The 23,608-nt window shown below is 40.6% G+C and overlaps 1 protein-coding gene across 6 annotated transcripts in view; it reads right to left on the reverse strand.

Moving 5' to 3' along the window:
* SHROOM3 (shroom family member 3) overlaps positions 1-23,608 on the reverse strand; it is a 236,223-nt gene that overhangs the window by 64,513 nt on the left and 148,102 nt on the right. Inside the window, exon 1 of one of the 6 annotated variants that reach the window (XM_072115771.1) lies at positions 12,181-12,508. The exons of the other annotated variants lie outside the window; for them this stretch is intronic. The gene's annotated coding sequence lies outside the window, so the exon portion shown is untranslated. Of the gene's footprint in view, positions 1-12,180; positions 12,509-23,608 lie in introns of those variants that run through there. 6 annotated transcript variants of the gene reach the window in all.

A 23,608-nucleotide genomic window follows, 5' to 3' on the forward strand; every position in this document is an offset into this window, starting at 1 on the left:
TGCAGTTCAAGCACAACATTTTTTGTTTACAAACCAATAGCCAGTCTCTTCCCTAGCTTTGTGTCCTGGTTGTACTGATTAATGTTATGATCAGTAGAGTTGCTTAGGTATATGGGCTGAAAAAGGGGAAGGGGTATTGCTCCCTGCTCACTAAGGACGAAGGAGGGGGAGGTCATGTGACAGTGTTCTCTGTGTGCACTCTAGGTAGCAGAGCTGCTGCAGAGTGTGGTGCTCTGTGGATGTAAAAGTCTGCTATACAGAATAGTGAGATAAAATATCTTCCTATCAACCCCTCCATCCCAGTCTTTGATTCTGGAGAAATGTCTCTTTCTCTGCACCTCATGCTGTGTCATAGACTCATCTGCACTCCTCCACCACCTTCTATCCTGGGCACTTTCTACACAGTACAGAGAACCTACTAACCCTTAGACTTAACAATTTTATGGCTGGTTTCTACTCCTTAATACATGCTGCACGCTCCTGCATGTGATGAAACATGCCAGGTTAGTCACCATATAGATCCTCTATATATAGTTGGCAGTGCTCAGTGGATTTATTTGTAGAAATCTTACTGAATTTCCTGTTACATTGCAGAATGAAATAAAATAATGTTTTATGGGAAGTGAGGGCAACCTCAATTCAACTCAGCTTCAGGGCAGGTACAGAAAGAGGTTAGTCTCCACCCATTTCACTGCTGGGGAGAAGTATATTTGACAGCAGTTTGAGAACAGAAAATACCATAACTAAAATTAAGATGTTTTTAATCTCTGTAAGGCTCCCTTTATATCACTTAAAATGCAGCATGATTCTTTAATAGTAAAAATGATGGATACTATAGAAGAACCTGGTAGACCTCTTTTTAAGGTCCATTACAGACCCATCAACAATGGAATTTTTGAATGCAGATGTGAACTAATATATAAAAGTAAAATCTATTCATTTTCATGCAATGCTTTGCAGCTCTGCCAGACAGAGCTGGAGGACTGCTTGTCATAGGAAATGGTAGAAAGCTATTAAAATTTTCTGGGATGAAGTCCCAGATTAACCCACTGGGTCAATAGTAAGGTTATCTTGACTTGTTAAGTTTGACACACACACCTCTAGTAACACAGTAGTTGCCTCTTAGCAAATCTTTTTTGGCACCTGTCCTGCTTGAGCTTAACTCTTCAGCGGTCTATGACAAGTTCTTAAATGAAACCTGTCAGATAGGACGTGGCGTGACTGAGGAGCAACAGATCTAATACACAGACTGCCCCGGCAAATTAATCAGCAAGAAACGTTTAGAGCAGGGATAGGAAAACATATTCTTTCCATGGATTCATATGTCATGTAAGTCCCTTATCTCGACTACACAAGATCCAAATGTAAATGTATGTCTAACTCTCTATGAAGCTTGTATCAATGCATACAAATATTGCTGAAGGAACTATGTATGTTTTTTTATGATGCATCCATACTAATAATGTTATTGAGATATCATCCCTTCGAAGCATATTTTGAGAATATTTTTGTAATATGATGTCTACTCGAACATGAAGTCAGAGGCATACAGTTGCAGTGTACAGAGGCATGACTTGGAACTGCTGGGCCTCAATGCAGGCCACAGCCTATAATCTTTTGTTTGTACTACCAGTCTTTGCATATTAGAAAAAGACACCTTATTAGGTGACACAAAGCAATTAAAACATTAATTCAATAGGAAATTGCTTCTGTTTATAAATAAACACATACAATAATGTGTGATTGTTAGTAATTAATTGCTAATAATATATAAAAGTATGTTGGATAAAAACTCTATGTTTTTTGAAATACAATAAAACGACATACAGTTGCTCGTGTTATATAGCAACAACAAGCAGCTGCTTTGTCATAAATACATTAAAAGATAAAACCCATTAACAAAATAAACTAGAATTTCTAAAGAGCCTTAAAGTCAAGCACACATTACAGTAGTAACAAAGCACTTTATTATACTTCCAGCTAGTAATCCACCCACATATTCAGACTTTTCATTTAACAGACTGTGCTGTGACCGTTCCAGATTATTAACATACAATTGGATAATAAATGTATAGAATAGCAGCGAAAAGCCATTAAAATTACATGATGTGACGATCTTTTGACAACCATGCATTGAAGGCTAATCAAAAAGACTATGCAGACCACACACAATCACATGCACAAGCATAGAAGCTGTCTATTTTTAAGTCAGCAGAAAAGTGTTTGGGCTTGTTGCACCGGCCTTAAAGGAAATTTATCGTCAAAATCAAGAATGATAAACCAGTGGCACTAACTCATAGATCCAGATACCATGACTGTACTAATCTTATATTTGTTATCCATGGTCTCCTCCCTTCCCAAAATCTACTTTTAAAATCATGCTAATGAGCCTAAAGGGCTACAGTGGCAGTTCCTAGAGCACAGAGTCAGAGCCTGATGTAATCTCACTGCAGCAGAGGAAGTGTCATCACATTATAACAGCATATGAATCTGCAGCACAGGTGGCTCTGGGAACCTCCTCATTAGCATTTTTTTTACACGTTCGTTTTAGAAGGAAGGAGGCCATCATTAACACATATAAGAAGATTACCACAGTCACAGTGCCTGGATCTATTAGTAAATGTTCCTGGTTTATCGTGATGGATTTGGATGGGAGATTTCCTTTAAATCCTTCTCCCTTCGTATACCTTTAACCATTAAACCCCAAACATAAGGAATAACAGTCTGATTACTGGAGGTCTGACCGAACGAACCCCTCTGCAGTAATGGTGTGACGTTTGTCTCTGAGTGCTTCATACAAATAGGTCAGTGGTGTGGGCTCAATTATTACATTTGTGTCCCTGTTCAATTCAGATGAAGATTTTCATTCCTGTACAATAGTGATAGCTTGGCTTTACCTCACTTGTTGGAAAGGTTTAGTTTATTATTGGGTCTTGTTATCTAAATATTCTGGATAGAGTGATATAGCTTAAAGAGGACCTGTCACCCTAAAAGAAAGGAACTAGGAGTAAGAAGTTCCTACCCCATTTTTAGCAGTGTTAAACTGCCAGCTTCCGTTCCTAGGGTACGGCACTGCAGTATCTGCTAGCTTTATCGGAGCTAGCAGAAAAATGGGGTAGAGCTAGGAGCTGCTTACTTTAGTGCCTTTTTTTTTAGGGTGACAGGTCCTCTTTAATGGCACCCTTGTGCATCCAGCTGCCTGCCTTAGCCTAATATCAATCTCTTTCTACTTGAAAATACTAAATAATCCAAAATGTTGAATTTTCTGTCTGCATTTATATAGTCTTTTATTTCCTCACCTACATAGGTGATCATAGATATTATTCACACCAAAGCTCACTAGGAAGCAACCCAGTAACCGTTGTATTGTGAGCAGCTGAAATGTACTTTGATATGAGCAAAGATTTCCCCAAACAGGTCTGCAGACAAGCAATGATTTAGTTCTATAAAGGGACTATGGAAAAGAAAGGTAGTCCTTTGTTCAGAAGCAAAAGGGAACATTTCCGTGCAAGATATTCAAGGTTTGACTTTTCAATGCTCTTTTTACAAATTGACTTCCTTCCTATATGCTTCTTTAGGGGTGGGAGGAAGAATGTGTTGTTTATTGTTCATATGACGCCATCCTTAGGAGGAACTTATGAGAGCATTCTGGGTCACAATAGTTAGATTTACAGAACACTGACAATGTCATTGCATAGAAAACTCTGCACTATAGCCAGTGTCTCTTTCATCTTTAAAGTATTTTAAGCATTCATCAAGCAGATTGTGAAGTCACTGTGAACCATTAAATAATTGTTAGGAACAACATAGTTATGGGATCTTACAGATACAGAAGTGTATTGTGGGCAATGCCTTTTCATCCTAGTTTATTCTAGAGATCTGGACCTATTCAGGTTCTCCATTTGGCCATTTGTTTGTATTACCCATGTCTGCTGAGGGTCCACTTCATTTTATGACGTTGGTTCTCATCACTTCTAGTGACTCTTTCCACTTCTCTTCTTCTTAACCAATCACAGCATGGTGTCTCACTGCCACAGATGCAAACCATCTTTACTTATTCACCAACAAAATTTCCACATCTATGTACTATACTACACAAAAAAACATATAATCCTCCATATAACAGTCACAGTAATATTCACCAGAATATAGTATTGGTTAGGATAGCTATGAAAACTCCTATTCTGTGAATACATTCTTTGTGTAATTAAACATGGCTTAAATTACGAAGAAAAAAAGAACAACTATAAACTAAAACTATAAAAAGTGGGTTGCAGGGCTTCACAGCTGAGGCATGTATCTATTCAAATTCTCATTTGGCAGACTGGCAACTTGTGCTAATCTCCCATGTTCGGCCAAGAATGGATGTGTCCTGAAAGAGGAGAGTGGAATAAGTTGCTGCCAGACACTTTTAGTGGTGGTTGTGCTTCCCATGAGAAATCCAACAGCCCTATCCTTCTTTCTCCTGACATCTTCCATTTAGGAAGAGTTGGAACTGCCCCACATATATCAGAATCAAGTATGATAAACCAGGGACACTTGCTTATACTGTATATCCAGACACCATGACTGTGGAAATCTTCTTATATTTGTTATCCATGGCCTCCTTTTTTCCAAAATAAACTTGTTAAATTATACTATTGAGCCTGAGGGGCTCTGGTTGGTGTTTCCATAGCCCTTCAGTGATGTCTTTTCACTGGTTGTTACAATGAGCAGAAAAGGTTTCCCCTTCCCCTACATTTCCTGCTGCTGCTAAAAGTACACAGGCAGAGTGAGGGGGAGAGAAAAGGGGGAGGATGACGGGCTCTGGAAACACCCACCAGAGCCTCTCAGACTCATAAGGAAAATTTTAAAAGTTTATTTTAGAAGAAAGGAAGCCAGGCTTGAGTTTGATGGTAGATTAATTTGGGCGCTAGAAAGGCTTAGGGTTCCCATCCCAAGTACTTCAAAATAGAGAATAATCTAAGCACTCCTTGGAATATAATGCCAGGTGAAAACGATCAAATTCAATTCAGTGACGTTTCGGCCTATCACAGACTTTTGTCAAACACAGAACATTGTAGCATGGAGAGAAGTTTAGCTGGCACAGCAAGCTCCCGGTATAGACACAGCGTGTCATTCCCCGACACACTGTGTCCATACCAGGCGCTTGCTGTGCCAGCTAAACTTCTCTACAACAATCTGTTTTTGACAAAGGCCTGTGATAGGCCAAAACGTCACTGAATTGAATTTGATCGTTTTCACCTGGCATTATATTCCAAAGGAGTGCTTGGTTTTATGAAAGAGTTTCCCAATAAATATCCCTTTCTGTTGTAGAAGCATACCATATTATATTCCATACACTTCTCAAATACACATCCACGATTCCTTTATTAAAGCCCATTTTAACAATTGTACCATGTAAACTATTCAACCGTCTTCCCCCTACAACTCATTGGGTCTCTCTTAATATCTTTAGAAATCAAATTCTTGGGAGCTGTTCAAAGGGTTTAGAACAAAAAGATACCACCTGCGACACTTTCTGGTTGCCTTTAGTTTCGTCTCTTTGTGGGGGGAAATGAAATTCCTTTTTAGAGCATGTACAGTGTGATCCTGTCTGCATTGCAGGGGATTTTCTACACTGAAAGGCTTAAACTCTGTCGTATAAAGACCTTATAAAATAAACTGATAATGCGACCTCCCTGGGGGAAAAACAATTCTGACAGCTGGATGTCCCCATATGTTTAACCCTATGTATAAAAAAGATATAGAAGCAATATGCTATTAATAATAATCATATACTATCAGTTGAATTGCAAATACAGTATACTATTGCTATCAGCCTTAGGTTCATTATACTTCACCAAGCATTGTCCTACTTAAGAAAATGAGTAAGCATTGTAAAGAAAAGTGTGTTGCCAGGATAGTAATAGTAAGAATTAGCAGAGGAAGTTGTAAAAATACAGTGGGTCACATACATAACAATGATGAGACTGCTAGTAAATGCTGTTTCACATGTTTTATGTGCAGTAAGAAAATATAGCAGACTTCTCCACCAACAGAAGAATATCCCAAACTATATAGAAGTAAGTAGAAGATTTTGATTTTGAGTCTTTTTGAATCTACAAGTGGCCCCCGAGGGGTTGTGGTGGGGATGAAAGCCTGTAGAGCCTACTGCTAGTGTCTTGCAAGATTTTAAAAAGGTTGTGCGAGTATTAGATAAAACTCGGAGCCGGGCTGAGGAAGGCTTGTTAAAAAAATAAACATGCACTCACCTCGTCCGGTGTTCCCGATGTCACACGCCGCAGTCCGTTGAAATTGTGCCCTTGTATGTTTGCTGATACAGAGCCGCTACAAGGGGACAGGTTGGTGTGTCGGTCTGCCCAGAAGTAGTTGGAGCGGAGCTTCCTAGGCCCTGTAAACTTACGGTCCGACGGAGGGAAAACGGGAGTGTCAGACGAGGTGAGTACACTTTTATTTTTAAAAAGCCCTCCCCAGACCTGCATTCAGTGTTTTCTAACACTCGGACAACCCCTTTAACCACTTCCCAACGCAGCCCTTTTTCGTTTTTGCGTTTTCATTTTTCACTCCCCCCCTTAAAAAATCTATAACTTTTTAATTTTTTTGTGTACTTTAAGATGGTGGTATTTAATATTCCATGGCGTGTACTGGAAAGCAGGAAAAAAATTCCAAATGCAGTGAAATTGGTAAAAAAAACCCATTTGTGCTGTATTCTTGTGGGCTTGAATTTTACGGATTTCACTGTGCGCCCCAAATGACATGTTTACTTGTTTACTTTATTCTTTGTGTCGGTACGATTACGGGGATAGCAAATTTGTATAGGTCAGTGATGGCGAACCTTTTAGAGATAGAGTGCCCAACCTACAACCAAAACCTACTTTTATGTCGCAAAGTGCCAACATGACAATTTAAGCAATAACCTATTGATCCCTGGTGTATCACAAGTTTCAATTGTATTGGTGTCTAGAGAACAACAATACAATAGAAAGAAGATGGAGAAATTTGGATTATAGCTTCCTTCCAGGGTTCCCTGAAGAGGAAGAATCAGGGGACCCACAGCAGGAGCTCCATTGATAATCCATCTCTGTCCACACCTTCTTGCTTCTTGAGATGTCCTGGCAGCCAAGAAGGGCTCGCTTTAAAATAGCACTGAGCATAGTATGTCCATGGCTGTCTTGGACCTCAGGAGGAAGCCTTGAGTCACGTTTTCAAATTCTGTGCTAGGGGAGAAGGCCTGGGTGCCCACAGAAAGGGCTCCCGTGCCATAGGTTCGCCACCACTGGTATAGGTCTTAGAATGTTTTCATACATTTGCAAAAATTAAAACCTGTACAAACTTTTTTGGGGGGATTTTGCCATCTTCTGGCGCTAATAACTTTTTAATACTTTGATGTATGGAGCTGTGGGTAGTGTTGTTTTTTGCAGATTTTGATGACGTTTACAATGTTATCATTTTTAGGACTGTACGACCTTTTGATCACTTTTTATAGAATTTTTAGTTTCTTTTATAATAATTTTTTTTAAACTTTTTTTTAATTTTTATTTTTACTATTTTTCAGACTCCCTAGGGTACTTTAACCCTAGGTTGTCTGTACGATCCTAACATATACTGCCATACTACAGTATGGCTGTATACTGTATTGGGATTTTACTCCTCTACCATGGCGACGGATCGCCGTTCCCCAATGACGTCACGGGGCGGTCAGCGGGAACACACGATAAGTAACAGTGATGTAAAATGAGGCTTCTACTCTGTAAATCAATCCACATATTTACCACATATAATAATAAAATCTTTATTACTATAGCGCCATCATATTCCACAGAGCTTTACACATTTGACTGATGGCTATACATATATAATACATAATAGCAATGGCATTGTGCATAACATATACAGGTGGTCCCCTACTTAAGGACACCCGACTTACAGACAACCCATAGTTACAGACAGACCCCTCTGACCTCCGGTGAAGCTTTCTGAATGCTTTAATATAGTCCCAGACTGCAATAATCAGCTGTAAGGTGTCTGTAATGAAGCTTTATTGATAATCCTTGGTCCCATTACAGCAAAAAATGTTTAAACTCCAATTTTTTTGTCTGGATCTACAATTATAAAATATACAGTTTCAACTTACATACAAATTCAACTTAAGGACAAACCTCCGGACCCTATCTTGTACGTAACCCAGGGACTGCCTGTTTATGCAAAAGTCTCTACCATTACCTTTCAGCTAATTTCAATTTTCTCTAAAACAAATTAACCCCTTACCGACATGTGACGTAATAATACGTCACATGCCTGGTGAGCCTGTGAGCCCTCTCCATAGCCTCTCCTTAGCCGGTAAGCCTTTGCTGCAATATGCAGCAAAGACTTACTGGCCATGGAGAGGGCTCAGCCCGTGAGCTCTCTACATGCACCCACACCCACAAGTGACGTAGTATTACATCACATGTCAGTAAATTGTTGATTTGTTTTGGAGAAAATTGAAATTAGCTGATAGGCAATGGTAGAGACTTTTGCATCTATATGTTATGCACAATGCCATTGCTATTATGTATGTATAGCCATCAGTCAAATGTGTAAAGCTCTGTGGAATATGATGGCGCTATAGTAATAAAGATTTTATTATTATATGTGGTAAATATCTGGATTGATTTACAGAATAGAATCCTCATTTTACATCACTGTTACTTATCCTCTACTGATCCTGGGTTATGACCTGGATTATAGTGCAGAGCTAAACTCACAATTTCCTTCTTACTGCTGGAAGTAGTTTGCAAAACAGACACATATCCTGACAGGTCATCAGAGCTACCATCATGCAAAGTTAGGTTCTCCTACATAAGAAATAGTTATTGTTCTTGAGCAGAGATTGAGGCAGCAAGGGACAGAGAATGCAGGAAGACTTTAGCTTTGAAGGCTTCAGCCTTCAGAACACAATTATAGGCGATGACAAGTTTATATCATAAATTAAAGGGGTTTTCTGGTTTTGACTCTTCTTTTGGATATCAGACCTGATGCCTGGCTACCTGAAATGAGCTGCATAAGGTACTGCAATCTCTTCAATTTATCAATCCCAGACAACCTCTTTAAATTTTACTTTGTTAAATAAATTCCTTGTCTGAAAGAAAACTTTGTACAAATTGGAAATACACATGCTACAATTTCATAACTGCGATGAGTGCCAAATACTGTATGTCCCCTTATAGAGGACCTTTCACCCCTCTTCTTTAACCTCAACTCTTTGCATAACCTAATAGGCATCGTTCCACTGATTCCAGCATAGATGTAATTATTTCCCTAGTTTCTTCCATTGCTTCCATTGTCAGATGGGTCGCCCTGGGCTGGAACAGACAGTCTGGCTCTCCCCGTATGACAAAATTCTGTTGTAGTATGCACTAAAAAACTGTTTGCACCACATTTATAAAGGGTTTTAGAGAGTTTTCTGTTTCTCCTACGTCTATCACAACAAAAGGGACATGAACTGTGAAAAGGGGTGTGGCCTCAGACCTAAAAAAGTCTGTGCGCCAAAAATGCCTTGACTCAAGATAATTTTTTCCTAACTTTCTGGCGTAAAGTAAGCCAACTAATAGGAGGTGCAGAGTACAACCAGACGGTCTAATACTGCACAAGATTTATCACCCAGCACCAGGCACTGATGTGGATCTGATGCAGAATAAGACTGTCTAGTCTAACTCTGCACAGTCTAACATTAGGTCACTTTTTATATAAATCTACCCCATTGATTGCTTGGGAATGGTGGGAGCTTTGTGGCCAATACAGAAATGTCATATTTTTAAGAATTTGCAGATGAACCTACAAGTGCATAAGGTAGGCTTGATTTGCAAGATTTGCCTATAGACAACTGAATTGGCTGAAAATGAGTCTGAGAATATTAAACACTGCTATAAACACAGGAATTCCAGAGGAGTGCCAGGCACATGTATCTGTCTGTATGCAAATCTATCAAATTAAACCCATACCCAGTGGACTTATGGACTCATTTACATGTGTTATTTCCACATTTCTTCATCAGTTTGGGACAATAAATGTTTGTCTAATACTTTCTACAATAACTGTTCCCATGGAGTTAACCATGAATTATATAGCTGCAATGTCTGATACTAAAGCTTACCTCTGGCATTTCTCAAAAAGACAGCAATCTTGCATATCAATCAGTTGACAGCACACACTCCTGAAGCAAGGCGTAAGTGAATACTCATAATAAATTTACACCACATTTCTCTGGAATGTACTATGTGAAGGTAGAGCAATAGATGATGCAATGTTTTATGTTAGCAAGTTCACCACTATACAATTGAAGCAACTTTAAAACCACAGATGTGGTTAAGTTAAGTTTCTAAGTTGGCACAACTACCCATCATAACACAATGTGTTATTGTGGATTTGCATAGTTTTGTGGGTAAATCTGTTGCTTCATTGTTGGAACGTCATACACACAATGGGGGGAATTCATTCAGACTGGCGTTTAGATTGCCTTAAAATTCACCCCGCTGGCACACTAATGCTTGTATCCACTAAGAGACTCCGGCCTGTAAGTGGATACGCGTGCAAACTCCTTCAGTTCTGACCTGTGGACCAGGTTGTAACTAGAAGAGTTTTTATTCCTATAGCCTCCGCCAGTTCTCTGCTGGAGACTATAGTAAATATGGCGGGACAGGGATTCACACACCAGCCCACCCCACTCTCCGCCACCTTTCCGCCCCATCACACCCAAGGTGGTGTGTGGGTCAGAGTTGCCAGAAAATTGTCAGGGAGGGTGAGATTCCTGAGTTTTTTTCTGACCACAAAACTGGCGGAGATGGCATAATGAATCTTCCCCAATGTCTCCCTACATGCTGGCTGTAGACATGAGATTTCAGGCTTGATTTTAGCCATGCAATTTATCATAAAGCAGGTTTCTTAGAAGACCTCTTTGGCTATCTTTTGCTTGTCAGATTGATTGTAATGGCAGAAAGAGGTTGATAAATGTGGTTTCATTTTGGCATATGAGATGTTAATGTTTGGTCGAGTCTCAGTTACCAGGTGTTACCAGTGGGGAAAGGGGGGAGGTGAGATGTTCGGCATAGACATTTTTGTGAATTTAGGCATCTACTGTGTCAACCACATCTGTATGTACTTGATAAATCTGGCGTAGATTGTCTGAAGTGAAAAGTGGAGAATTGCTCCGAATAAAAGGTCAAATGTTTGGCACAGATTGGGAATGGGCCAATTTTGAGATATTTTAAAGACAGGAAATGAATGTAACTGTAATAATGTGTAACCCGCATTAATTGTTAATGGAGCCGATAAACATAATCGTGCCCTATGGTCCCAAGAAACAGAGATTTGACAGTCTAAATAGGACAGTGATCACTGTGTATATCTGGCAGCTTTTTGTCCTATGCTTTCATCTAGATAACATTTCCTTTTTAATTGAATCATTACATAGGGGAGATATTTGGCACTACAATCTTTAATTATATTCTTGTCCCTGCTATTTCAGTATAAACTATGCTATATACTCCATGCAATTCCATTTTTACAGCACCCACAGCACTAGATTTACAAGTCTGCACTTACCATTCCTTTACATTATTTACATGGCTTTACATAGAAATGTAACACCAGACTAGCAAGTTTTCAGAACCCACACAGCATACCTGCTAACAGATACACCTGTTCATAGGCAAGCAAAGAAAAATGTGGACAATGAGATTCTAGCTATAATAACAAATGCTGACAGTGAAGGATACAAAGCAAAATGAATGTGTTTGCTATCATTGACAGATACGCCAGAATTTGACATGTAGCAATCCGATAATGTGTTAAAATTGTTATATAAGGACCATAAGTGTTAAGTCCCGTAGGACAGAATTGTCAGTCTCTCCCTTATGTACAATTCATGTTCATTTTCAGTCCCTGTTTATGTAGCTTCAACAACAACAACAGCAATAATAACCTAAGGAACAACAACAGTATTATAATAATAATAAGCATTGATTCAAGTTATATTAGAGTGACAATAAGACTACCGTATCTCACCATACAGGATTCCACAACAGACCCCAAAATAGTTGATTCCTTTATTGCTTACATGAAATAGTAAGAAGCCAAGTTCATCCACACTTTAGTTATATGCATTATCCATTTCTAAAAAGAAATAATGATCCTTACCATTTTTACATAATGTCCCATGGGTAAATGTTGTAGGTTGCCTTAGGCTTGCAGAGACTGCGGGAAATGGCTGTGGATGTAGGAGGAAAGGCAACCTCCAAGCTAAAGCACAGCAGTAAAAGAGACGCTTTCAATATTAAAAGTCCAGAATCAACTCTTTCTGTACACAGCATGTGAAAAACACACAAAAACCTCTGTTCCAATATATCCTCCAACATGGACAAGCAGAGAGAAGCCAACAAGAGCTCAGAACATGCATCTCTCTCAAGAACTTGTGGCTAGGACTTTCTCCTTTCCTACATTGAGACTGCAAGGCAGTAAAAACCAGCACTTTGTCACAAGTGAATGATTTTCTCCTCCTCCCCCTCTCCTCCACATCACTCTACCAAAACCAGGTAATCCCACAAGGCGGCTGGCCCTGATTGGCTGCGGCTCTCAGAGAACTGTATTTGCATTACAATGGAGATGAAGGCCCTTGTAAAGTTGGAAAATGGAATCTGGCACTCAAAAGTCAGGAGCTTCCCTCCCCCTTCGGGTTCTTATTGCATGCATGATTTTCACTCAGAGTAATAGTTATAGAAGGGAAGGTGGCATTGTTAGAACAGAAGAAATACAGACTAAGGCCATATCTACTGTATATCTAATCAGTGCTTACAAGTAGCTGGGAAGCAGCTGCTGGAGGTAAAAAGTTCATGTCAAATCAAGATATTTAGGAGTGAGGGGAAAAATAAACCATTAACTCCCAAGACTCTCCAGATCACATTACATAGTTTGTTTTCTGTGGCTGCAAAGAAGCAAAGTGCTAAAACTGATCAGAAAAATCCTATTTTTAGACTGAGATCTAGAAATTGTGTGTAATATGAAGGGACTGTTGATTCTCATCACATCTGTATTAACATAATAGTAAATTACAAGTTACAAGAATGATAACACAGCTGTGTCACAACTCCATACAACATTAGATTTATATTGAATAATAATAATTCCTTTATATTTATATCACACACACATTACGCAGCACTGCAAAGAGCTTGCCAAATCAGTCCCTGTCCCCAATGGGGCTCACAATGTAATCACCCCATATAACATATGTTCCGTTGGTAGCCTCTGACGTATGGAAGAGTCAATCAAGTATCACCTGCTTTACTGAATGCAGATGTGACTATTCTGGAACACATCAGGGTCTATACTGATTGACCTGAAACAGATAATACACCATGATTGGTTAGCAGGAAAGATGGACATTGTCACTATTGTCACTAGACATTTAGGGTTATGAGAGTGTTTACATCCTGGAGCCCAGATTTAAAAAAAATTGTAATCTTCAATAACCTAACTAGAGATGAGCGAGCACTAAAATGCTCGGGTGCTCGTTACTCGAGCCGAACATTTCCAGATGTTCGAGTGCTCGTTTCGAGTAACGAGCCCCATTGAAGTCAATGGGAGACCCGAGCATTTTTCAAAGGGACCATGGTTCGGGAATAAAATGTGTTAATTAATTTAAAAAGAATGTCTTCTGATAAGTTAGCAGATGTATGCAAACATCTGCAATCTATTCTTCACTGTTCCGCGCGTATATTATCTCCCGACAAGTTAGCAGATGTGAAGAACAGTGAGGAATAGAATAAAAACAGTGAACACAGGATCATTTAAGTGAAAAACACAGTGAAGAATAGATTGCAGATGTTCGGCACATCTGCTTACTTGTCGGGAGATACGCTGTCTCCGTGCCCCGCTGTCTCCGTGCCCCGCTCTCTCCGTGCCCCGCGGTCTCTGTGCCCCGCTGTCTCCGTGCCCAGCTGTTTCCGTGCCCCGCTGTCTCCGTGCCCAGCTGTTTCCGTGCCCAGCTCTCTCCGTGCCCCGCTCTCTCCGTGCCCCGCTCTCTCCGTGCCCCGCTCTCTCCGTGCCCCGCTGTCTCTGTGCCCCGCTGTCTCCGTGCCCAGCTGTTTCCGTGCCCCGCTCTCTCCGTGCCCCGCTCTCTCCGTGCCCCGCTGTCTCCGTGCCCCGATGTCTCCGTGCCCCGCTGTCTCTGTGCCCCGCTGTCTCCGTGCCCCGCTGTCTCTGTGCCCCGCTGTCTCTGTGCCCCGCTGTCTCCGTGCCCCGATGTCTCCGTGCCCCGATGTCTCCGTGCTGCTCCGTGCCGCTGCCTGATGTCTCCGTGCTGCCGCTGCCCCATGTCTTCGTGCTGCTCCCCGGTGTCTCTGTGCTGCTCCCCGGTGTCTCTGTGCTGCTCCTCGTTGTCTCTGTCCTGCTCACCGTGTTCTGCAATGTCTTCTTCACACATATATATTGTTCTTCACATACTATTTTGTTCGCACGGTTCCGCGCGTATCTTCCGACAAGTAAGCAGATGTGCCGAACATCTGTAATCTATTCTGCACTGTGTTCTTTACTGTGTTTTTCACTTAAATGATCCTGTGTTCACTGTGGTCACTGTTTTAATTCTATTCTTCATTGTTCTTCACTGTGTTTTTTTAATTAAATGCTCGATCTCGAGCAGGGGAAATACTCGTCCGAGCAACGAGCCGTCTCGAGTACCTTAATGCTCGAACGAGCATCAAGCTCGGACGAGCATGTTCGCTCATCTCTAAACCTAACCTTATTGAAGATTACAATTTTTTTTTAAATCTGGGCTCCAGGATTTATAAAAGTAATAAATTCACTATACTCAATGGTGGATCCTCATATAGACTTTGACTTCTTCTTCCCGGCCCCACGGCTCTGTCTTCTCCTTTTGGCCCGGGCGAAGCTGTCAAAGGGGAGTATAGAGGTTTTTTCTTCAATAGGACTCTGCTGTGGACATTTCATTAATAAAGGAGGGGGGGGCTGTGGTCATTCTGTAAAGGGGGACCTTTCTGTAGACACGTAAAAGGGGTCTCTGATGTGGACATGTCTTTAAAGGGGGCATCTCCTGTGGACATTTCATTAAAGGAGGCATCTGATGTGAACATTTCTTTAAATGGGGTCTTTGCTGTGGACATTTCATTAAAGTGGGCATCTCATGTGGACATTTCTTTAAAGGGGGCATCTCATGTGGACATTTCTTTAAAGGGGGAATTTTCTGTGGATATTTCAACAAAGGGGGCTCTGCTGTGGACATTTTAGTAAATGGGAGCTCTGCTGTTGACATTTCTGTAAAGGGGCTCTGCTGTGGACATTTTATTAAAGGGGGCTCTGCTGTGGGACATTTCTATAAAGGGGGCTCTGCTGTAGACATTTCTGTAAAGGGGGTGCTGCTGTGGACATTTATTAAAGGAGGGCTCTGCTGTTGACATTTCATTAAAGGGGGCATCTGCTGTAGATATTTAATCAAAGGGGGGCTATACTGTGGACAATTCATTAGAGAAGCGTCTGCATTTCCTTTCCTCAGGCTTATAATAAAGTCAATAACTTTTCCCAGTTGTTTTGTGGTAAACTTAGGTGCCTTGGCTCATACACAAGTATTTGCAGAATGAGGGGGAGTTCAGCTGCAGAGGTCCGGCCAGTCAGGGGCAGCAGTCCACATACTGTGATCATGGGAGATCTTCTCTGGATGGTTGTCAGGGTGGGCGGTTTCATGCAGTTAGGAAATTTGATTGGCTTTTCTAAATAGATGGGTTATAAGGGCAGGTTTAAAGTTCATAATTAAATTACTTTTATGAACAGTATAAGATTAAAGATTAAGAGAATATAGAGTATAATGAGTATATAGAATACACGTAACATTTGGGAACATGTTTCTTGGACGCTGAGGGGGCCCTAGTCGTGTGAGCAGCCTAGGGCCCATGAGACACTTAATTCGCCACTGACTACACTTACCTCTCTTCGGCACTGCATGCAGCGCAGTGTCTCTGCTTTTCCCCAGTCTCTGTACAGAGACTTATCAGTGACAGTGGGGCAGATTTATCAATCAGTCTGAAAGTCAGAATATTTCCAGTTGCCCATGGCAACCAATCACAGCTCAGCTTTCATTTTACCAGTGCTCATGAATATTTTAAAGGGGAGCTGTGATTGGTTTCCATGGGCAACTAGAAATATTCTGACTTTCAGACAGCTTGATAAATCTGCCCCAGTATGTGGCTTCTACAGCCTCTGGCTACGGCCTATGTTAGGTTGTAGTGGGCATGCACTGTCCACATGACGTCACTGCTAAGCCTCTGTATAAAAATAGAAACTGCTGCATGATAATTATGCCACAGATACTTACGGTAACTTTGTGCGAAGCAGCTGTAAAGATGGCATCTCAGTATTTTCCACATGATCTGAGAATAACTTTAGCAGTGCGTTTATAATATCTGTATTGCTAGATCAAACTGAAAACCTAAAACTGGGCGTTCCACCTTTGTTGACCTTTGTTTTTCTTTAATTTAAGATAAGAGAAACCTTATCTTACTATCCTTGTTATCATTTGATAATGTATGAGGTATGATGTGATAACTTACAGGGTGCTTACCTTATTCGTTAGGCCACCCCATGGGGTAGACCTCTTGTTCAGCCAAGTATAGAAATACCTCATGCATGGACAATGAGATGCTATATTATTTTCACATTTGTGATGGAAATGTTTATAGATGTCTAAGCATGTAATGAGCACACTGGAATTTTGATTACTGGGCAATACCATTTTATTTTATCACTGGAGCTGGGCAATAGGCTTATTATTGGACAGCCCTGCCTCTCTCTCTTCATAAGTTGTGGACACGCTCTTTCTTTCTTTGTAGTCGATCAAGTCGGCTTAGGCAATGGCACTCACTGGATGTGGTCACTCACACGCTCCCTTTTATAGCCAATAATGTTGCTGTTCTACTTTAGCAAGGCCTTCTTGATCCACAACCTGTAGATTATGTAATTTGTCACACAATCCTTGTATCAGCCTAAACATGACTAGACCACCTTCTTTAGGTAGAAAGGTCTTTATTGCTAGTCCTTTGCAGCCAAGACCCCCAAACATCCCCAAACCTCTAGGCCAGGGATCCCACTGGCACTTTCAAACATATGGCCACCAAATTTCCTTTACGTGAGATTGCCTTCATGAAACCTGCCACCTGCATGGTAACACAGGCCAACAACTTTTTGTTGTGAATTAAACATCAATTCACACAACAACTTTCACACAATACATATGTATACTTTATTAGGCTGCATGAAATATGGTACATGGACTATGGAAATATAGTGGATTTTAAATTAAAATGTTCCACAAAATATTATTACAACACAGCTACTTGAAAAATGTATATTGTTAGAGTAATGTGTGAGATATTTTAGGATGAAATTGTTGTTTCCTATTGTTTCATTTAACCATGCAATTTTATTTTTTACACATTTTTATTTTTACGTCAATATTTATGCTGTGGATTTAAAACAAGCCGAATTTAATTATTTCCTTTTGCTTATACATGGTAGATCCAGAATTTATTGCAGTGCTCAACAGAAAGTTACTGTTCAACCAGAAGTTATTTTAATATCTAATGATACAGTCTAATCCAGTACATACACTAAACTATTTCTTAGAAATGTCTGCTTTATTTGTCTATTTGATTTTTAGAATGATCAGATTCATGATATGTAAATACATAAAAAAGTTGCCATTCTATTTATTGAAGCAGTGTTTTCACATATGGCCCGCTTCATTTATATACAATATACGTGTATATACTGTATGTGACACATACACAGTCCCATGTGTATGCAAGCTGGTCTACCTTGCTTACATTCAGTTGTATCCATGTCCTTAAGACTCAGACATAATTAAGTCACTGTCAAGTGCAATGGAGTCCTACTAGTGGACATTTTTTAAAATGGTTACAGGCGGCCCCCTACTTAAAGACATCCGACTTAAAGACAACCCATAGTTACAGACAGACCCATCTGACCTTTGTTAAAGCTCTCTGAATGCTTTACTATAGTCCCACATTGCAATAATCAGCAATTGTCACTGGGGACAAAATTTTTTTGTTGTCTGGATCTACAATTATAAAATATACAGTTTCAACTTACATACAAATTCAACTTAAGAACAAACCTCCGGACCCTATCTTGTACGTAACCCGGGGACTGCCTGTATTGGCTTTTATTACTAACATTTACTGTTCTTTCATTTTTTGGTGCATTCTTCCAATCAAAAGCCCAAAATATCCTATTAAAAAAAACCCTAACACAGCAACCTAATGGAAAATTAAAAAAAAAAACAATTTTAATCCTTGGAGAAAATATAAAGTGCTTGGACCTTGAGACCTAGAATACACTAAACGCTAAAGGGAAATATATCCTCTTTTACTTCTGACATGCGATGGACAAAATGTCACAATTCAGCCTAAGGGTGGCCCTGTCACTGGGAAATGTTTACCCAAAATCTCACATGAATCAACTGGCAAAAGACTATTCTCTCAGAAAACAAAGGGGGGGCATTTAGTTTAATGACCTCCATTACAAGAGAACAATAACAACAAAGTGACAAAGTGGTCTTCAAGCACAAAAAGAAGACTGTGTGTAGAAATAACAAACGTAATCCGCACATGAATTATAACCTCCCGAGAAACCAATAAACATGTTTTACTATGATAACATCTAGCCAGGGATATACACAATGCTATTCTATCAAGGTCAATGGACAGTGCTTTTTGGTTAAGTTCTTTTTGTAGTTTCAGTTGTTAGTAACCAGTCACTCAGCTGAAAGTAGACCAGACTTTGTTAGCATTTACATCAGTCTGAACCATGAAAACAGTTTCACAGTACTGTACAAGGCTTTGCATTACAGTAAAGAACAGATATGTAATTACCGTATATACTCAAGTATAAGCTGAGGCCCCTAATTTTACTACAAAAAAATTGGGAAAACATATGGACTCGAGGATAAGCCTAGGGTGGGAAATAGAAGTGTGCGCCCATTAATAAAATGTCCAGGAGAGTGCCCCCATAAATGTATTGTTCAGCAAAGTGTCCCCATTAAAGCAATGTCCAGCAGAGTGCACAATTAATTAAAGGTCCAGCAGAGTACCCCCATTAATAAAATGTCCAGCAGAAAGCCCAAAAATCTTACTACTCACCCTCTAGCACTGACCCCCCACTTCCTCTTCGGGTTCCTAGCCGGGATGGCAGATGCACGTCTATAAGATCTGCCTGCACACAAACTATGAAGTCAGCAGGCGTCATGGTTTCTGTGCCAGCAGATCACATGGACGCATATATCAGCTCAGCTGGGTACCCAAAGATGTACTGCAGGGAGAAGAGGACACCGGGCGTCAGCACTGGAGGGTGAGAACTTTATTTTTTTATATACCTGAGTATAAGCATAGTGGAGATTTTTCAGTTTAAAAATTGTGCTGAAAATCTCAGCTTATACTCAAGTATTGCAAAAAATTGGGCTACAAATATGGAAAAGGGTATAAATTTGTAATGTCCATAGTACCAAGATAATGGCATTCTATTTGTCAACCCTTTCTAAATCTCGGTCAAAAATCATCTGGCTGGCTTTTTGAAAACATACACCTACAGACACAAAACTAAGCCATTTTTAGCCGAAAATATACAAAAATCTTTATTGCATTTCATTAAAAAATTACATATTCCACAAAGGGAAAAAGGGGGTGGGGGATACAAGCGGATGGTGAGGATGTCACACAGGGACACTTAAAAACATAGGCGACTGGGAGAGTGATGAATATTAGAACATCATGTCACATGGGTTTAAAAGTGATCGTATATTTCATACACAAATATATGACAACAACCATGCACAAGATACTGACAAATATTCAGGCTGAAAATGCAGCTTTTTAAATGCATAAAGTGCTCAGTGCATGTGCAAATAATACATTGTAAACGTACCCATGTTTTAATTGTATCTCCCGTCTGCTGTGGATGGATTCCCCGACGCGCGTTTCGGCGCAAGCCTTCGTCTGGGGGTGTTGTTCCTATGGCTGCAGCTGGATTTTATTTAGGGATCGGCCAATGGTGGAGTCGTGCACTCACCTGGTTTAAATTATTAATTCGGACCGGCGGAGCTACTGGGCGCACACGCGCCGGAAGGTATCCGCCCCCAGCCCACGCTCGTCCCTGTGCACGTGACCAGTCATGTGACGATGACGTCACACCCGGACACGTGACCGGAGGGAGAGTCATGGGAACAAGGGGCGGATCCCACCGTGTGTGCGCGCACACCCCCGGTGTATTGACAGGTGAGAAGTGTGCCGATGTAGGAGTTAATGGTAGAAGATAGAGAAAACTAGTGGGATAATTCTAAGGTTACCGAAGTTTCTATTAGGCATCAATTGTTCCATAACAAGGTGGATTATATACATTCTATATCGATAGTCCATAAAACCAAAGAAGGGAAGGAACAAAAAAATAATGAGGAATGCTTGCCCTCATATGTGAGAGATACATCAGATCTCTTACAAAAAATCGAGGGTATACATCTTGAGCAAGACATGATTCTTGCTACCCTCGATGTAGAATCGCTGTATACCAGCATTAGACACTCGGATGGTCTTAGGGCAACACAATTCTTTTTAAACACAACAACTTTGGAGGAAGGCCTGAAGGGTCTGATTATACAGCTGCTGGAATTCGTCCTCTGCCACAACGTGTTTGTGTTTGGGGGATCCTTCTACCTACAGCTCCAGGGAACGGCGATGGGGGCGGCTTGTGCCCCCTCATATGCCAATTTGTTCCTGGGGCTGTGGGAGAGGGACCTCCTCACGGGCGACCGGGATGTCGAGATGGACCGTGTCATCTTTTGGGCACGGTACATCGACGACATCCTGGTCGTCTGGAGGGGGACGACCCAGCAGCTGGATGCATTTGTTCAGAGAATAAACGTGAATAACATCAATATCAAACTTACACACAAATGCGATACCAACAAAGTTGAATTTTTGGATGTCTTTCTAGAAAAAGATGAATTTGGATTCCTCCGATCGGACCTATACAGAAAAGAAACTGCAGTCAACTCCCTGCTACACGCCTCATCTTCTCACCCACCACAAACTATAAAAGCTGTACCCACTGGACAGTATCTCCGAATTAGAAGGGTCTGCTCGACAGATGAAACCTTTGAATACCGCGCACAAGAACTTCGACGAAGATTTACAAATCGGGGATACAGCCAAAGATGTTTAAGAAAGGCCTACCATAGAGCCAAATCAACACCTAGAATACAGTTACTTTATCCTGAAAAGAAACAAAAAGAAGATCAAAAGGTGAGATTTATAACAGATTTCCACTCACAATGGCAGCCCATGAAAAAAGTTCTAGAGCGTTTCTGGCCCCTGTTAAGATCAGATCCAGTACTACAAAAGTATATCCCAATACATCCGGGTGTAGCAGCCCGCAGATCCAAAAATCTGCAGGATTTGCTAGTGACTAGTCACTACACAAAAAAAGAAAGCCACACTTTTCTAGACAATAGAGGCCCAAAATGGGGATGCAAACCCTGTGGTCGATGTGTAGCTTGCCCCAATATTATCAAAACCACAACCTTTACAGATTCAGGTGGTAGGAAGGAATATAAAATCACACATACCATCACCTGCAATACCAGAGCGGTGGTATATCATGCCACATGCCCCTGTGGTATGATATACATTGGCTTAACCACTAGAGAACTCAAAATCTGAGTACGGGAACATGTACGGGATATCAAGGCAGCGAGCAACCCAGATTTTTGCACTGATGGACTTCCAGTGGCAAGACACTTCAAGGAACGCCACGAATGTAACCCTAAACACCTTCGCATTTGTGGCATAGATCACATTAAAAACAACATCAGGGGAGGTCCTGTAGCGCAAAAATTGGCACAATGTGAGACCAAGTGGATCTGGACCCTCAAAACATTGAGCCCAGAAGGCCTTAATGAGACCCTGACTTACGCACCATTCCTCTGACTTCCGACCCGGGTTGTGCAGGGTTTTTAATTTTAAATTTTTGACTTTTTTTATCATAAGTTTGTCTATTTTCTTGTATAACTAATTTTATTTTAGTTATTTAGCAGGATCTGCATTTGATTGAGTATGCGAAAATGTAGGTGTCTTGGAGAACTGATAGTCCCTCATAAAATTGGAAAACGGATACATCTTCTCTTAAAGGCAGCACCCTGATTTGAATATGAATATCTCCGACATTGCGGAATCAACGCTAAGGGCAGTACATTTGGACACCTTTTTTGGACTTAACTGCATAAATGTAACACCACTATTCCTACCTTCTATTTTTCATTTTTTATTCTTTATTTTCCAATTTTTTGATGTACACATATATTATGAAGTATTCATATGAGGACAACAACTATGTCACATTTTGTATTAATCACTTTGTCGTCTTTTTATGGGAATATTCCATTCATACATTCACATGGTCTATTAATAAATGCACCCACATATAGATAAGGCTTTATCTGGTTTACTTTAACATTGTTTAATTGAAAAGTTGTCATATATGATAGTGAGCCATATACTGAAATTTTTATGGATCTCCTCTATTTTCACGCCCCCTTTCTCACTCCTCACCCCCATTCATTTCTTCACCCCATCACCTATCACACTCACCAATCACATTTTGCACTTACCTTCACACTACCTAAGTCCAAAATAGAGGTGATCCATAACATATATATTTTTTAATAGACAAATATATAATTTGACCCATATACCTTTAAATAGATAAATGTATAATCTGCCCAAGAACTCATTTATAACTATTTTATTATTTTTTTGTTCCTTCCCTTCTTTGGTTTTATGGACTATCGATATAGAATGTATATAATCCACCTTGTTATGGAACAATTGATGCCTAATAGAAACTTCGGTAACCTTAGAGTTATCCCACTAGTTTTCTCTATCTTCTCCCATTAACTCCTACATCGGCACACTTCTCACCTGTCAATACACCGGGGGTGTGCGCGCACACACGGTGGGATCCGCCCCTTGTTTCCATGACTCTCCCTCCGGTCACGTGTCCGGGTGTGACGTCATCGTCACATGACTGGTCACGTGCACGGGGACGAGCGTGGGCTGGGGGCGGATACCTTCCGGCGTGTGTGCGCCCAGTAGCTCCGCCGGTCCGAATTAATAATTTAAACCAGGTGAGTGCACGACTCCACCATTGGCCTAAATAAAATCCAGCTGCAGCCATAGGAACAACACCCCCAGACGAAGGCTTGCGCCGAAACGCGCGTCGGGGAATCCATCCACAGCAGACGGGAGATACAATTAAAACATGGGTACGTTTACAATGTATTATTTGCACATGCACTGAGCACTTTATGCATTTAAAAAGCTGCATTTTCAGCCTGAATATTTGTCAGTATCTTGTGCATGGTTGTTGTCATATATTTGTGTATGAACTATACGATCACTTTTAAACCCATGTGACATGATGTTCTAATATTCATCACTCTCCCAGTCGCCTATGTTTTTAAGTGTCCCTGTGTGACATCCTCACCATCCGC

Source organism: Engystomops pustulosus, chromosome 1 (assembly GCF_040894005.1).
Source record: "Engystomops pustulosus chromosome 1, aEngPut4.maternal, whole genome shotgun sequence".
NCBI lineage: Eukaryota > Metazoa > Chordata > Amphibia > Anura > Leptodactylidae > Engystomops > Engystomops pustulosus.